Genomic DNA, 17,756 nt, shown 5'->3' on the forward strand with positions numbered 1-17,756 from the left:
ACATGACTCCCACATGTCAATCATGCTGAAGTGCTGGGAAATTTGCTGTAGCTATTTGCAAGGGTTTTTGAGTGAGCTAGGTGGGTTAATTTTGGTTTGGTTTGTGTTCAGGTTTTTGGGAGTCTTAAATTTTTTTTTTAAATTTTTTAATCTGATGCCTTTACTCACTGAGAATAAAATGAATATACACTCCTGAATATACACTGCACTCCACCAGTGTGCAGAGCAGTCAAAGAAAAAACTCATCTTAAAATGACCTGTGTAACCATGTGTTGTTTTAGTGTCATGTGACAAGCAGTAAATCATCTTAGTGCCTTCTTTCTTATAAGTAAAAGCCATGTATTGTACTTTTGCCTCAGACAAGCTGCTGAGTGACTTAAACCCCACCTACATTAAACCCAAAATTCCTCCTCTTCCAGAAACAGCATGTCTGTATTGTCAGTGCACAGAAATCACATCTTCTGTAATCCCTGCATTATCTGTCATGTGAGCTGTGCATTCTCGGATAAAACGTGTTTATTTTCCATGTTCTGGTTTTCCCAGAAAGGTAGCATGTTACATATTGTCCAGTGAAAGGATATAATTAATGCTGATTTAGATTTTAGAAAATAAAATGCAAAATTTTGTCCAATAAATGTAGGCCTGCCTGGTGCAAGGGCACCTATGAGCATCCAGAAGACAGTGGGAGGAGGTGGAACAGAGCCCACAGACAAAGAGCATTTTAACATGGGCAACTGCTGTTTGCCTCTGTGTCTTTTCATCTGCAGAGCTTTGCTTTCCTAAATAGATGGCTGGGAAATGATGGATTTTTAAGGCATTTTTAGCACAATGGACACAAAACACTACTTTTCCATCACTTTCAAAAATACTACAGTGCACTAAAATATTTAGAGAACTTTTTTTAAAAAATATATAATTGCTTGAGATGGATCAAATTATTTTTTCCTCTGTACTTTCCAGGCTATTTTAAGCTCATAAACAGATCACTCCTGCTGTCCCTTTTTAGACTGAAAAAAACCCCAAATTCTTGTATACATCAGTGACACCATGGTGAAATTGCAATAGCAACACCAAGCAAAGGAATTTTTGCTTAGAGTATTGCAGCTTGGAAATGGGTCAGGTCTGGACAGGGTATTGAGGGATGACTACTGCCAGCAGCTGACTTTTCCCATATAACCCTCACAGATCCAGAGCGGGAAGTTCACATCACCCACATCCCCCAAGGGTCATGGATGGAATTCAAGCCTTGCCCATGGGATTGCTTGGTGGCATCCCTCCACTGACATCCACCACAGCATGGTAAAAGCCCCAAAAACTTTCCCATTTCCACTCCAACATCTCTGTGTTTGGATGGTGGACAAAATACTTCCATACTTGAGGAAAGAAAGCAAAGTGTTCAGGGCAGCTCAGTTGGCTCTGTTGCCATTGCTGCTGTTTGTTTATTGGGATCTGTCAGGATTGACGGGTGTCTAGAACAAAACAAGCCCTGGTTTTGAAAGGTTGCTTAATGAAAGAAACAAGTTTCAACCTCATTGTGTGTCTTTGTGCAAGCAGAGGTTCTGTTTGTTTAGAAAGCTAACATTTATACAGATTATGCACTCGCCGTGGTTCCGTGCCAAAAACCACACGACTGAAATGGGCCCTTCCATCACTCTCTGAGTGCTGACCTGGGATTGTTTTTACAGGAACTGGATCTTTTAAGCAATGGCCTCTGGTGGAATAAGGGGGAAAGCATGCACCTTGTGCAATGATTTGCAAATGATGGCTTGGGCAAAAGGGTGCATTTGGATCACTCACTGTCCTGACTACCCCAAATGTTGTGTGATTAAAATAACTACCAGTGAGGGTGGGAAGGGTGATCAGGCAAAGCTGGATGATGTGGGCAGAAGGTCACCAGTTCAAGGAAGTCAAATTTTTATGCAATGTGACACTTTTGATTGATTAAGCCCTCCAAAAACTGTTCAAAGTATTAAAAGCAGTAAAATAAGAATAATTAGAGATGGCAAATTGAACTTGAAAAGTCACTGAGTAATGACTCAAGCTGTAAATTCGTATGTGCTCCTCATTATCCTGCTCTTGAAAATGTTTGAAATGTTTCCTAAATGAGCAGGGTTCTCAGAAAGAAATGTTCACCTCCTGTTCATATGTGAGTGTATATTTAGAGCTCTTTTTAAAAATCCACTAAGAGAAAAAAAAATGGAAAATTATAATGCTCAGAAGGATCTACCTGGCCACATGCTTTGTAATAACACATTGGAGGAGTAGAATAGTCAGCCTGAAAAATGCCCTGTTTATCAGTCAGTGGGTAGAAATGAAAACAAGGCATGTGGTTAGAGAGTGCTGGAAAATTCTTGATTTTTCTCAGTGGAATATCTTTCCTGGGAGACAATGGCTTTCCTATGGAACCATTCCCCGAATTAAGGATGTATGAAAAAAGAAACATTTTTCTGCTTTCCAATATTTTTCCAGCTGAGGAACAGTGACAAAGCTTAAGGATGTGATTTTTCTCCCCCCTTCACATTCTCACACTTTCTAAATGCTTTCCAACTGGCAAAACAGCCACTGTTACTTTGTGCTCTTTCCTGCCTTTGGAAAGAAAGTAGTTTTAAAGGACAGGAAAGTCCTGTTTGAAAACAGTGCTTCTATTTCTCTGTTCTGAACTATTTCTGGAGACAAGAGTAGAATTGGATTATTTTTCTTTTCATAACTATGAAATGAGAAATTCACCACTTTGAAAAACATTCTCCTCTGAACCATCTTCCCTGAAGTGTGTTTTTAACTTGCAGTTATTTTTCACTCACCTTTGTGAGGCACTCTTTAGTTTGGCCGAGTCTATCTTACAGAGACAGTCTCCCAACAGATTTTTCAGAGTTTTCCTTTAAATAGACATCTGTGGGCTGATTTGCATCAGCAAAGTGTTCATTAAAAAGGATTAAGCACGGTTAAGCGCTGCGGCTCCATCAAAGAAAGTGAGGCTAAACACCAGGCACCTTCCCTCCATTGAAGATGCCAACCCAAGCATCCTAATTTGGGGGCTTTTTGCCTCCCATACATCAGGAAACCTAAAACTTTTCATAATACAGCACAAATTACCACTTCAGCAAGTAAATAATCACTGTTGACTTCTCTCCTGCACAAGATTTACCTCAGGGTTGTGTGTTGGTGGCATGAAATGTGCTGTGACCTGGGGGGCTCCTCTCCCCCCTCAGCCATTCCTGTCTTTCCCCCTGTGTCCACCCAGATTTAAGTGGTTAAGTTGCTCTGTTCATCCCTTTATCAATGGCTGTACATGCTGTGGACCCAACTGGTGGAGGTAGATGAGTCTCACCCCTGCTAGGGGAGGTCTCATAGTGTGAGCAAGGTAGCCCAGACCCTAATGAGGGGGAGAAAAGCATGACCTGGAAAGGCAGCAGGGATTCCTTCCCTTTCATCTCTCGTGCTTTCATTTCCAGCAAGGAGGAGGAAGTTGGAAATTTCTTTGAGCAAGCTTTCCCCATTTCAGAGACAGAGGAAGAAGATGCTGAGTAACAGCAGGATCCTGAGGTGGGGGAGCCTGCTCTGTGTCTTTGCAGAGCATGCACAACTGCCCCAAAATGAGGAAAATATTGCAATTTAATGTTTATTGCTGAGCTGCCACATTTCATCAGTTACCCTTTTCTCTCTAAGTGCTGGAATTACCTGGCATGCTGCTGTAAATGAAGATTTCTCTTGAAAAAAGAGAACTGAAGAGTCCAAGCTGTCATTATATTTCCTACAATCCTACAAAGTTTACTGAAGAGGTTGTAGGGTTTAGCAGATTGTCATCCTGTAATCACATGCTGTGTCTCAAGACTTATATTCAAGCTGGGGATGGAAGACTTAATAAATAGCTGATATGTGTAAGACTCTCTTTATTCAGAAAAATCTGCCTGGAAAGCTCATAAGGAAAGGCTTTCCTGTGAGATTTTCTATACTTCCTACTTGAGGAGAGGCTGGAAACTGGAGAAGAGTCATTCTGTTCCAGCTGAAGTGGGTAGGTGCCAGAGGTTTAGGAGGCTGGGAGAGAAGAGAGGGGAGGAAAAGGGAGTTCTACATTTTCTTCAGAAATTTGGGTCCACCTTGAGTTTTTTTGGAAGAAGCTAGTACTCTTTTTTGTTTTTTCTGAACCAATTTCTTCCTTTCTACTTTGTCTAAATCTGAAGTACAGCCTGAACCTGGCTTGCCTGAGAAGCCACACTGGATTAATAGGTGTGTTCACAAAGGCCAAGTTGAATCCTGTTTGTAAACCCCTGCAAGACCTAATGGGCTCCATGCACCTCCTGCCAGGCACATGGAACCTCCTCCATGCTGTACACAGGACCAGCTCAGCCCACACTGCTGGAGATTGTGCCTGGCTTGCCCCAAATCCAGAGCTGAGCTGTGCTTCCAGGATGCTCCTTGGTCCAGGAACATCAGTCAATACGAGCTTGTTCTGATGTTAGGCACTCCATTTTCCTAAAGAACAGGCTTCATTTCCCTCTGCCAGTGCTGAGGGACATTGCCAGATGTTTAAAACATCTGCAGTTCAATTTTTGAGGCGCTGAGATAGCCTTCATAACTGATAACCCCTTCACAGCTTGAAATTGGCTGGCTCTGGAATGGGAGATCACCTGAGAAGCAGAAATCAGGGCATAAAAAGCAAAGCACCTGGAAAATTCTTTACCATATTTTCACCCCTGAAGAGGAAAAAGGAGAGACCAGAGGGTCTCATCACAGTGTCCTCAGAAGTACATGATGCCAGCCTGACAGATGAAAGACACATCTGTCCCCACCCCAAAAAGTGGCATCAAAAACACGATCTATAAGAAAAATCCATCAGATTTTTGTTTGGCTTCATCCTGTAAATGGCACACAAAATGACTTCTGCCACTGCTTTGCTGCTAGCCTTCTCCAAAGCAGTGGTGAGTGCAGTAGTTTTTAGGTGCCTGCATTGAAATAAGGCACAACTAAGATTTTTTTTCAATCCTTCAAATGCTTTCTCTCTTGAAACCAGTTCCTGCCACAGACAAAGCTCTTCCAGGAGAGTAGCTCTGTCCTATACTGTGCTACCAAGAATAAACACTGTGTGAGCATAACTGCCAAAAGAGAAAAAAAAATCCCTCCCTTTCATTTTTTCTTTCCTTGCAAGGCCCAACATGCTGTCTTTGGACAGATTTCAATCCTGCTTTAATTCATTAAAAAAGTGAAACAAAATCACCATTTACATCCTTGACAGCTGGCAGGTTTTATGTGTTCTTACTGCTCCTGCCAAGTCCAAAAAAAAAAAAAGTTTTCATTCAGCTCTGTCATGGATCTTTGGAGTGCTGGAAGTGTGAGAGATGTCAAAATGTACTCACAACAATGACATACAGTACCTGAAGGCAGGAATGTATTATGCTAATGCACTGGTGTAAAGGAAGTTACAATTCTCCTTTTCACTTAAAAAACAAAACGAAACAAACCAACAAAAAGCTCCATGACAACATCAGAAAATATACCATTCTTGAAAGAAGGAGCATTTTGCTTTCCTCAAAGCCATCTGACATGTTCCAAGAGCTTTCTGTTCACCAGATTGCATTCCAGTCTATACTGGGGAAGGGAGGGGGGAAGAAAGAAAGAAAAGAGGCAAATATCTGTTGGCTAATTCACATTTTTTGATTCCTGTTGCTCCTGTGACAAAGGAATTCTCACCTGTGAGGTGAGAATGGTCGTGCAGCTCAGGTGCTGGGATGGGCTGCCAAAGTGCCATGGGCAAATCTTGCTGCTGCAGACCTTGGGAACTCTTCCCTCCTGGCATCAGGTCCATGGAATGTCACATTTCACAGCCCTACGTGGTTATATTTGCACCATGCCACAAACGGGGGAAATGGAAATATTACAGCGATTACAAGGCAGTGATAGCAGAGCCCTGCAGCTGCTTTGGTAGAAATGAGCAGAAATGCCACTTGGATTTTGGTGAGGGCAAAGATAAACTAGGAATCGGCCCTTGCATTTCCTTGCCTGGCTGCCCACTCCAAGGATATGCAAATGGGAGTTAAATCCATCTCAGCACAAGTGTAAGAAGCAAAACTCCCCTCCACCCTGCACAGCTGCTTCTATTAGAGAGAAGCCCTTTTGGAAAGAAAGAGGAGAAGCACCCCATGGTATAATTACAAGCCATGAGCACACCCCTGCTATCATTTCCAGAGGCTTTTGGGAGGGAGCTGCCGCAGCCTTGAGAACTGAATCCTCACTCAGGAAGGACAGATGCCAGATCATTATTCTTGGCTTTAAGATAGAAAATACCTTATGGGCATAAGATGCTATTTACTGCCTGCAGTACATTTCAAAGAGCAGCTATCTTGTCAATCACACGCCCTTTGTATTGCTCCACTAGGTCATTTTCATTTTGCTGTGGTTAGTTATTTTGGAATCGGTGTTATTCTTATGATCAGCTATCCCTTATCTACGCTGGTGAGAATAGCTTGGGGTTGTGACTTAAAGACCACAAGTATGACTAGTCTTGGCTCTGAACCTTGGAGACCCACAGGCACAGTCTTTTCTTACAGAATGCAATCATTGTGGCATGCACACAGCCCTGAGCTATTTCACTTATTAAGCCAACAACTGCTTAAAATGGCAAAGCTGCTCTTGGAAAAAATCAACTTGCTGCTTTCTGCCTGTACAAGATCCCTTTTGATACAGATAAATTTTTAGAAAATCTAAGCCTGGGGCTATTGTCTCCCTCTGAGATACAGTTACAGCAGGGTAATGAGGAGACTCTCAGTTACGCTGCTGTGCTCATCTTCACCCGCACTGCTGTGGATGCAACAGGCAGAAATGATTTCTTCTCCACCAGAGTTCCTTTAAAAAAACCCTCATCAGTGGAAATGTGGCTTTGTGTCTGTATCTGGTGTCCGGGAGATCCAGAAAAACCCCAGCAGAGGGAGCAGGAATAGTGTGGTGCTGTTTACCAGAGCTGGTTCTGGGAAGTTTCTGGAATGCTTCCCTGTGAGGGTGGTGAGGCGCTGGCACAAGTTTCCCACAGAAGGTGTGGATGTGCCATCCCTGGAAGTGTTCAAAACGCATTTGGATGAGGCTTTGATCAACCTGGTCTAGGAGAAGGTGTCCCTGCCCATGGCAGGGAGGTGGAATGACATGATCTTTCCAAGTTCCTTTCCAACCCAACCCAATCCATGGTTCTCTGACTATCAGTGCTGCTTTGCTGCTTCTCAGAAATCCTGGGCTGTTACAGCCCGAGCCACTGGAGAGGCCACGTGTGCATGTTGTGTTGGTTGATCACAACAGAGTTCTCTCACAAAATCTTTCATTTACAGCTTCTCTGGCAATCTTTTCCATGTATAACCATAGTCATGCACTTTCTACTCCAAATCTGGCTTTCAGCTCCCCTTCCTGAGCAGGTTTCAGTGTGGGGCATGCTGGCTGCGCTCCCCATGGGGAGCAGTGCCTCTCACCAGGCTCTGATCTGTGGCTGGACATGTGCAAAGTACTGGCAGCTCTGGGAGCCTTCAAGATAAAATGCACTTTCTGAAAGTAAGATTATTCTTATTACTGAGCTGATGTGGAACTGTTTATTTTATTTGGTATCTTTTCAAATCATTTAATTATCATATTAGTTGTGTTCATAGCTTATATTCTAAGGGCACAATTGTGTGAGTGAATGAAAGATTGCCTCCTGCCAATTTCATTGTACAAACAGCCTGGAGCTCTCTCTGCCTTAAATATATATCCAGAAGTGGGCTGAATGCGTGTGGGAAGTGGAGAAAAACTTTGGAAACAAAAGGAGCTCTTACCCAAGGTCTCTTTTAAAGACTTTCATTAATTTTCTAAAATAGCTAATGATTCTTTGAAGACTGGGAAAAAACCCCAGTAGTTCTGTACTCTGCTCAATGCTGATCAAATGGTTCCCCAGTGGTTTACAATCAATAAGATTTTGCTTTGGCCCTATCAAGGTAAATATAAAAATAAAATCACCAAATTCTGCTATTCCACATCTGGGAAAGTTCTGCTTTTCCACATGAAATGTATGACAAGCCTGGAATATTGGGACTGCCAAAAAAGCATATCTCCACACCATATAAACAGTGCAGTTGAAAAAATTATTACCTTATGAAACTTATAGCCAGCAGGGTTATAGAAAATTTATATAGAGAGATAAAGAGAAATCAGTAAATAGAATTGCTATCTAGCATGTTTTGTGGAGTTTTTTTAACATATGTGTAGATATTCCCAGTTATTCTCCCTTTGGATCATGGATTTGAAAATGCAATGGCACAAGAATTCAGAAATATTTCTAGAAATGAAAAAAGCAACCTCCAGAAGACACAATCCACTCCAGAAGGACCTCAATATGTCAAAATTATATTCTTCCTTTTCCTTCTCCCAAAGAAGAAACCACAATATTTTCTCTGAGAAAACATTTTAGTCACAATGCAATGATACATTTTTCAGGTGAAATATTCTTCTCTCAAGAGGCTTGGTCAATCCTCTCCCTTTTTCCCTCATCTGCTGGTATATCACACTGGAAAAGCATCTCCTCTCTGCTGGAAAAACCTCTGACCACCTTGCACTTTAGGTAAGAAAGCCCTGAATGGCATCAGCCTGGTCAGCTCCAGCTCTGTATTCCCAGCCAGATGTTCCCCAGGGGGCCAGGGGGTGTCCCCACAACAGCTGGGGACTGTAACACACCTGCATGGAAGCTGCCCTGCCTCTCCCAGTGACCCCAGCTGTGGGAGCACTGCTGTTTGCTGAGGGCCTGGAATGTTCCTCACCCAGCTGTGCTCCGCTGGACGCTTCCCAATGGACTGCAAGAGGACTGCTGACAGCACGGTGACACTAACCTTGGCCAGCTGACAACCAAAAGTTGCCTCCACACACCCTGGATTGGACCTATTGTCCTTCCTCTGACCCTCAGCTCCTTCCTCTGGCTCTGAGTAATGAGTGTAAGCAATCCCAGCTATTCCAATCTATCTTTTCACTATTTTTCTTCTAGCAGAGAGGATATTCCTCCTTCACTGCTCATAGTCAGATTTGTCTTCTAAAGAAGTGGACACATCTGGTGGGGGGTTAGTGAAGGGAAGGGTTCATGGAATACTCAGTACTTCTCAGGTAACTTGGGATTGCAACCTCCTCACAGCTGGAGGACTCCCTCTCCAGCATCTGAACAAAACTCACCTGCTGAAGAGCAGGATCCTCCACTGGATCCACAAACTGGACATGCCCTGGGCTTGTCCTCTTGTATAATGCAAAAGAAAAGGCAGAGAAAATCTTTCCTGAGCACTGAATTCCCCAGGAGAATATGGCTGAACTTGTCTGCAAGCAAGCCACTGCTGTTTGCCTACTCAGATTCACCCTCTCCAGTCCATCTGGGAGTATTGTACTTCAGACAGTAACAGTCAGATCAAACATTGCTCAGTTTGGGAACATGGGATGCATTTTCTTCCAGGATTTCTTCAGTATGTCACTGGCATGTTTTCCCATTCAATTGTAAGTCAAAACTGGCTGCAGAAGAGAGTCATTGAGGGGGTAGGTCACAGTTGCCACCCCATTATCAATGTTATCACCAATACTATCAATATATGGCAGCAAAGTTCCCCTCCAGAAGTCGTAAATGTAAAGCCAGAAGTCTCTGTAATAGACTTAAGAAGGCCAGAAGCCTCTGTAATAGAGGCTTAAGAAAATCTTAAATTCTTGTGGACCAGAGAGATAATCAATTCTTCTCCCTGAATTTCTTCTCCCATTGTTTCTGTCTGAAAACCAAAAATTACCAAGATGAAATCTGAAGAAATGTAAGATGCAGAACTAAAATGCCAACGAGTGTCTACAGACTGAAAAGGTTTTTGTCAACGTGGGGCCAAAGTTACCCACTATAACAGTCAGACAATCAGAGTGTAAAATAAAATTAGGGAATCTTAATTAGGGTTTTAAAATGCTGATTGTTCATTACATAGGAATTTTTTAGCTCTGTTGCTCTGAGCATCTCCCTATCCTAAAGACAGGAGCTGTGCTGTGTCTGACAATTCAGTGGTGGTTACTAGGGAATGATTTTTCTCTTCCTCACTTCCCCACTGTGGAAAATATCTACAAATGAACACAAAGAGCAAGGCAGCAGCTTGCAAAAAATGCAAAGTCAAGCTTACCTGTGGCCCACCTCTGCAGCAATCTTGTTTACACATCAGCACCTCGGGAGCAATCCCTACTTCACTCACATTCCTCAAGAGCAGCCTTTATTATACGGTGCACCACATCCTCACATTAATTAGCACCTCACCGGCAGGCTGAGGATCCTTTTTCAAAAGGACTGCAATTAACAAAATAAAACGAATCTCTTTTTACTTTGAGCAGCATCACTTCTCTCCCCCTCTTCAAAGTGAGGGGGTAAAAGTGTTGCTTTCCTCTGCAAATTAGAAATGGAAATATTCCCCAACGCAGGGTGGTTTTCACTTGCCTACCACCTTTTGCCTGAATATTTGAAAGGATTTGGCAAAAGGGAAGGGTGGGGAAGGATATTGATTTTCTTTGATTTTTCTTCAGTTTATCTGGGGAGTTGGAGGCAAGAGGTGGTAACTCACCTCAGGTTACAGGATGACTTATGAGCAGAGTCTAGTTTTGTAGGCTCTCAGATTATTCACCTCAGCAGATAACCCAACAAATGCAACAATTTCACTGCAACTCAAAATTTGGTAACATGTTCTGTGACATCTGGGCTGCCAGAGAGTTCCTAATGGCAGTGAGCACAACATAATCTGTTGAAATACAATGTTCCTTTGGATGCTTTGCAATGTGATCTTCTCTCTGTGGGGAAAACCCTTAATAGATGGGGCTTAAAGATTCCTTTCCCTGTTTTTTAAAAAAATTCAGTGGGGAAAAAATGCCTTGACTTAAAGTTTTGTTTATAAAACCAGCTTAGATTTGTCATTAAAATACTGTGGCTGAAAAAGTGTCAACAAAACATACAAATATTGGCTGTCAGTGGTAATCCAGCTCCCTCAGGGGCAGCCAGAGGGTGCCATGGCCTCCAGAAATGATCTTCTGTGGATGGGAATGTCTTCTCCTCCCGAGGGGTGATTTTGGGCTCCAGAAGCCAGGGTTGCATGAGGCAGCTCCCAAGAAGCCCCATGATGGATTTGCTGGTGTTTGATTTTGCTGGTGGGTCATTCAATAGCTGTCATGCCCCAAGTGGCAGAGAAGTTAAGCTTAGAAAAAGCACAGTATCACCCCTGGAATGCAAATTTCTCTTTTTGGAAAAACTGTTTATCTAAAATAAAAAAGGAACCCCTTTCTTCCCTCTCCAGGAGGTGCCTCCATAGGGCCAGCCCCTTCATTGTGGGGCAGCCCAGAAGACAGTTCAATGATTTGTCCTCATAAGCCTGGTAAAGGCCCTAAGAGAGACTTCCAAAATCACCCCAAATAACCTCAGAAAGGAAAAGCTAATTTTCTATGTTCACTTTAGCCCTGCTTTGGGTGAAACATGGCAAAGCCACATGAAATGCTGTCTGTGGCAGTGCCTTTGTGGCACCAGCAGTATCTGTGTTTTGTAATGAACTTTTAGAGCCTCCATGTGGCAAAGGGTTCTGTTGGCAAGCACATGTTCCTTCCTCATTAAATACTCCTGTGCTGTGAGAAGCTCTCAGTGCTGGTGGGTTTTTAACACCTGGGAAGAAGAATGATGCTGCATCACTACTGAAGATAGCAGAACTTACCCAAAAGTGTCCTGATGTTTTGGGATCCAGATTGTATGGAGCAGCTGGGCTTTAATCAAGCCTCTCACATAAATCTCTCTGCTACACTTGTGGACCTAAAAAACCAAAAGAAAAAAAAAAAAAAGTAATGAAAAAGGATCTGGGAAAATCATCACAGAGGGACTAAGAGCAATTTTGGAGTATCTCTCTCCCCTGCAGGCATTGTTCCTCTGAACAGGGCAGAGTTTAGGGCAAGTCAAGAGCAAGCTGCTGATTTGGAAATAATGGTGCAGGCTGGAAAGAGCCCGCACCATGCACAGCCCACCAGCTGTGTGCTGCCTCCAGCCAGCGCCACAAAAGGAAACAAACACAGATCAGCTGCAAAATTATTATTATTATTACAGCTCCCTTGAATCATTATTATTGTTATTATTATTGCTGTTGTTGTTATTCTGCTCAGGCCATTAAAGACTGCAGTTTAGTGTCAGAGAGGTTTCAGTGGTTTCAGGGATGCTCTTGGAAAGGGTATGTTCATGCTGCCTCAAACCTCTCACTGTTGTCCTATTTTCCAAACAGTCTCATAACCTCTGATAAAGCACTCTAACATTTTTTTTTGCCATCACATGCCAAAAAAAATCATCCTGAGAAGATTCCTCCAGGCTGAACACGAGGGCACACCTTAGGGCAGCTGTGGCCACAGTGAAAAGTGTGTATTTCCCTGGCAGCACTGCTTACCTTTGGAATATATTTGAAAATACGTGGAACAACATGTCCCTGTTTGCTTTTCACACTGACAATGGGCAGAACTCAGGTTACAAGTACATCAAGTCCCTGCTAAGAACACCAAAGAGTGAAAGGGTGTGAGTTCCAAGTGAATATGGACTTTCCAACAAACCTGGTACTATTCCCATGATATTTCTCCAGGATCATGTTCTGCCCTCCACAAAATCATTAGATTCTCTTAATGGGTACCAGAGATGGAAAAAAACCCAAACAGATTCATGTATAGTACCCTTTTTTTGGTGGAATACCAGGCTATAGCTCTTCCCAGCAACTACTGGATTTCTACTTTTTTTTCCTTTCTAAGGAACCTAATGCACATCAGTCTCAAGAAGAAGAAATATCCTTATTTTCCACATTGATGGATATTTAACTTCCTGCTACATGGGGAAAGATATCAATGCACTCGCGCTGAATCAACATGTTGAACATCAATAATGAGCAAACCCAGCAATTCCTGGCAGACCTAATGTGTCAATGAAGATAAAATTCTATACCATTCCAAGTTGTAGAAGACAAGCCTTAACAGCCAGTGATACTCCATGCACTGCACCCACCTCACTAAAGTGTTTCTCTGAAGCACCTAATTTAATTTAAAGTCATAGAGCCACACCATAGCCAACAGACGAAACAAGAATGTAAAAGACAGTCCTGAAACACTTGTATTTTTCTGAACATTTCCACCTCTTTACATTAACTGTAATTTCTTTGATTACAACTCAGTTTTTCCCCCCTTTATGCTGCTGAGAGAGCTTCACTCACAGTCACTGTTTCCTTTGTGTCATTAATTATTCAGTCTGCTCATGTGAGCGTGAGAAAGCAGCACCAAGAAACCAGGGAAAATATGAATGCAAAACCACAAAGGAACTGCAGGCATCACCAAGGCCAGTTGCAGGCTCTGAAACTGGATGTTTCCAAGCCATCTTAGGACCAGCTCGTGGTTAATATTGTCATTATTGGGTTACCAGGCTTGTTATGCTCTGAGCTCTGGGCATTACTTTTTTTAAGGCACATCCTAAGAGATTCAAGTTCCACCTACCAAAGATATTCAGAAGAAAACATCTGGTTATGAAATTCCATTGGGAACCAGAGTGTTGCTTCTTAATAAACAGGATAGACAGATAGATAGATGATAGATGATAGATAGATAGATAGATAGATAGATAGATAGATAGATAGATAGATATTTTAAATGAGATCTTAAGTTCTTTAAGCAGAATCATGGGAATGGCATTGTTCACTGTAGCTGTTGGTGCACAGTTACCCTCACTGTGTCCTCCTTAAATTGCAGGAAAACCAGACCATTTTTAGGTTTGATTCTTTCTGCATCCCTTTCTGTGATGTTTTTTTCTCTTCAGAGCTTGCTGCCCATTCCTCTCCTCTGGCTGACCTTCCTCACAGGGCACATTCTGTCTCCTCCCAGCCCTTTTCTCTCCTATGCCATGCCATGCCATGCCATGCCATGCCACCTGAAGGTGTCCAGCCCAAAGCCACCAGGATGAGGACCATGCCAGCTGCTCCCAGGGGAGCTGAGCTCTGTGACAGGCTTCAGTGCCCTGTCTGAACTGTGCCCAGCCACCCGGAGCAGCTGCCAGCAGCAGCCCAGAGCCCTTTCATGCCCCCTCCCTCCCGTTTTGCTCCAGCTGCCAGAGGCCTTATCCCTCTTTTCTTCCCACCTCCCCAGGCATTCAGGGCTACAGCTGTTTGATCAGGTCATGGTCCCTTTCTCTCAGAGCCACTGGCAACCAGCACAAAAAAAAACACCGGTGGAGAGATCAGATTTCCCTTCCCATTCCTTTTCCATCCATGGGGAACTCTGCCCTGTTCATTTGAGGGCACAATGGACGTCAAGGCTGGATAGTGGCTGCCAGCCCCCACCAAAATCCATATATTTTCATCTTCCATTTTTTTCCCCCTCCCACTGACCCCTGCAGAAGGAAGAGCGGGTGAGCAGTGCTGCAAGGTGCTGGTCACACCACTGCTCCTTCAAACACATCATGAGTTATAAAAGCAGATCACTTGGATTGAGTGTGAGGTACCAGGAAACTTTTGGATGTCCCTGGTGTATGATCTCATTCAGACAAGCCACCTGTTACGGGCTGCAGAGTCATAAACTGGTCCTGGGTAAAGAACTGTCTTCTCTGTTGTCCAGGACAGCTGCTCTATCTGTATGAAAAATCTATTAACTCTGCAGAAATTGCCATTAAAATATTAGCTTGGTGATATTTTCCATTAGGAATTTCTGAGCTTTCCATGCTCCTGTGTGCATGTAGAGCTATGTACCTGCATGTGCATATGCTGCAGGAAGAAAATGTGAACACTGAAATATAAATGCAACTGTTCAGGCCCAGTGGAGATCATAAAAGGTAGGAAATCATGGAATGAATTATTGTTAAAGAAAACCCAGTCAACAGCCTATAAGCAGTAAGGAAGTTTTAAAGCCTGTTGTAAACTTGTCTCTGACTCCAGTTAAATTGCTTTCCATAGGCAACAAAAATTTTTTGAAATTTATCTTGCAGGCTTTTGTCTTTGCTACGCTTCTAACAAAGCTGTTAACAGATTCTGTAGGAGATCAGGGCTTTAATTTTTTATTGATAACTTCAGAAAATAAATATTAATGCTTTAAACTTTTATTTTTCCTCTCCCTTTCTCCCCCTCCTATTTTTTTTTGCCATCACCTACAACAGACAATCTAGTAGTGCTGTGTGTGTGTCATACAGTAAGAGAAAGGGAGAGGAAGGAGCAATGGGCTCCATTTCAGTGTCCAAAATCAGGAACTTTTCATGGCACTCCATCCCAAATCTATCAGGAAACCCCTTCCTCAGACACGAGTCTTGTGCCAGCTTCTAGATAGATATTCCATTTTGTGTTGATTTTGGATTCTGAGCCAATATCGGCCTCATCATGGAAACTGAGTTCCAGCTTTAAATTTGGAGAGGCACCTGGTTTCTCCTGAATGCTTTTAAATGCTTTCAGGCCTTTGGATGAAGAATGCCTGTTTTACCATTAGTCACTTGGAGTGAGAGACCTGCCTCTGAAGGGCCAGCTAAATCCTACAGCTTCTTCTCCATCACCCTTAGCATTGCATTAAGTACCTAAAGAAAAGGTATTTATACAAATGAATCATGTGCCAAGTGGTTTTTTCTTTCATTCCAGAAAAATACGAGAGGTTTATAGACGTAAAAAGCACAGCTCCACGTGCAACACCCTTCCCAGTGCATTTTCAGGCAAAATAACAAGCTGGGTGCCAAGACTACAAGTTGTCCAACAGCAAATCCAGCTGTCATTAATGCAGGTATCCATCCTCCAGTGGAAACAGCCTCCATCAACAGCAGACAGCTGTGGCTTTTAATGTAATTCAGTGGTGGATAACACAAAGCAGTACTTTCACAGGCGGAGCGCGGATGAAAAATGACACAGCCCAGGAACATGACAAGTAACAGGCCTGCAGGGTGAAGTTCTGACTGGCTGTAACTGGAAAGCTTGTTTTCTCTCGAGCACGGCTTTGCCAGCTTCAAATGGCACTTACTATTTTTGGTAAAGTTGTTGCAAGCCCTCACACACGCTTCATCCAGCACCAGTTCAATGGTATATGATAATCATTTGGTATTATACACTGGCAACGGAGCCAGAAGGTTTCCTTCATGCATCCTCCTACCGCTGCCAAGGCAATCAAATTAATTCTGTTAACAGCCTGCCAAGCCAGCTAGCCCGCTAAACTGTCCTGCCCGGAGAGGGAAAGGAGCCCTTCCCATCAAACCGAGCCGTGTCCCTGCGGAGCGCGCCGGCTGGAGCGCGGCCAGCGGGAGCGCTGCTATCATCGTGCCATGCCGGGCGATGGCTCTAATGAGCTGACATTTCCTGTTGCTCAATTGCCACGTCTGGAAGCCAAAGCAAACAGTGTTCAGCCCCGGCAGAAACCAGACGAGGGCTTCTGACTTTTCCCTGTGCCTTCTGTTTCCTTGCTTGCGATGTTTCTCCATCCGAAGCTGCCTAGATAAAGAGGGATGTAGAGAAAAACTGCTCCTGCAGCATATGGAATATATCAGGCTGTGCTGCAGAAACCAAGCTGTCTCATGTGGCTTCCCCAGTCCTCACAGACCACTCTGCAACAGAGCCATTCCCTGTTAATCCCAACAAGGAGCTGCTGTGAGAGAGAACCACGGGCACAGGTTGCCCACACCGGCCTGGCTCTGCTGCTTTGCCCTGAGCCCACAGCTGAGCTCAGATTTCTTCCATGTTTTTCCCTCTCTTCTGGCTGCTCCTTTCACCACCAGCAGTGGCAGTTGGGAGATTTCAAACACCCCTTCTAGGATCTCCAGGAAATCAGTGCAGAGCACTGAAGTTGCTGCCATTATTACATCTCCTTATAATCACCATCTGGCACAGTGAAATCTTAATGCTTCTCTTCAGAATGATTTTTCACCTAAAGATTTTCACCTAAGGGAACACTCTTTGGTGAGGCTCAAATCACCGGTGTGTATTGAAACCACTGTGGTTCTAAGCCCAGCAGTGCTCACTGACACATCTAAAGCAGAGGCACAACAGGTACATCCAAGGAATATTAATGGGAAGAAAAATTACAGGCTCAGGCTAAAAAACCAGGCAGAAATCCTCTGGGGATCTCAACACATGCTGCTCAGCATGAAAAGGAGCTATTGGATGAGCCAAGCTGAACAAGCATGAAAGAGATGTTTTGCTAAGAAGAGGATGGAAATGATGAAAAATGGCAGATAGAATTTTTGTTTCACCCTCTGACAGAAGGCCACAAGGTTCAAGGGAGGGTCATTTTTCTGTGTCACTTTCTAGGCAAGGATAGAGATGGGATTTTATCTACCTGCACCAAGCTTCTTTCTAAAGACTGTGCACTAAATTGGGGACTGTGTTGCTGGCAGCAAAATTTTCTTCATAGCCTTTACTTTTGCCCTCTAAATGGTACATGAATTTCATAGACCTCGAGCTGTACTTGCAGCCTTTTCCCTAAGTCACGGCACTGGCAGTCTTGGCTGTCCTCCATCAACTTCACTGTTAAGTCTCAAAAGTGTGTTATAGATTTTACAGACTTGGGGGAAGCTCGTTTTGCTTATGTGCAGGCACTCATCTGTTCAGTTTGGTTTGCTCTCTTCTGTAGTGGCACATTTCATGTTTGTGGCATCAATAAATAACAAAAAACTATTCCACCCATCCCTTTGGATTATGCTGAAGTCAAGGGAATGAAAATTATCCATAGAAAAATGTTTCTTTTGGCAGCAACGTGCCTCATGCAGCAGTGACACTAAAAAATCACCAGCACTGGAA

The 17,756-nt window shown here is 43.4% G+C and overlaps 1 long non-coding RNA gene across 1 annotated transcript in view; it reads left to right on the forward strand.

Moving 5' to 3' along the window:
- The window catches only part of LOC143693909 (uncharacterized), a 185,343-nt gene extending 167,644 nt beyond the window's left edge, over positions 1 to 17,699 (forward strand). The window contains exon 9 of the long non-coding RNA XR_013181910.1: positions 15,615 to 17,699. This is a non-coding gene — a long non-coding RNA (uncharacterized LOC143693909). The remainder of the gene's footprint in view (positions 1 to 15,614) is intronic.
- Positions 17,700 to 17,756: the final 57 nt, after the last annotated feature.

This window comes from Agelaius phoeniceus, chromosome 4, assembly GCF_051311805.1.
Source record: "Agelaius phoeniceus isolate bAgePho1 chromosome 4, bAgePho1.hap1, whole genome shotgun sequence".
Classification (NCBI taxonomy): domain Eukaryota; kingdom Metazoa; phylum Chordata; class Aves; order Passeriformes; family Icteridae; genus Agelaius; species Agelaius phoeniceus.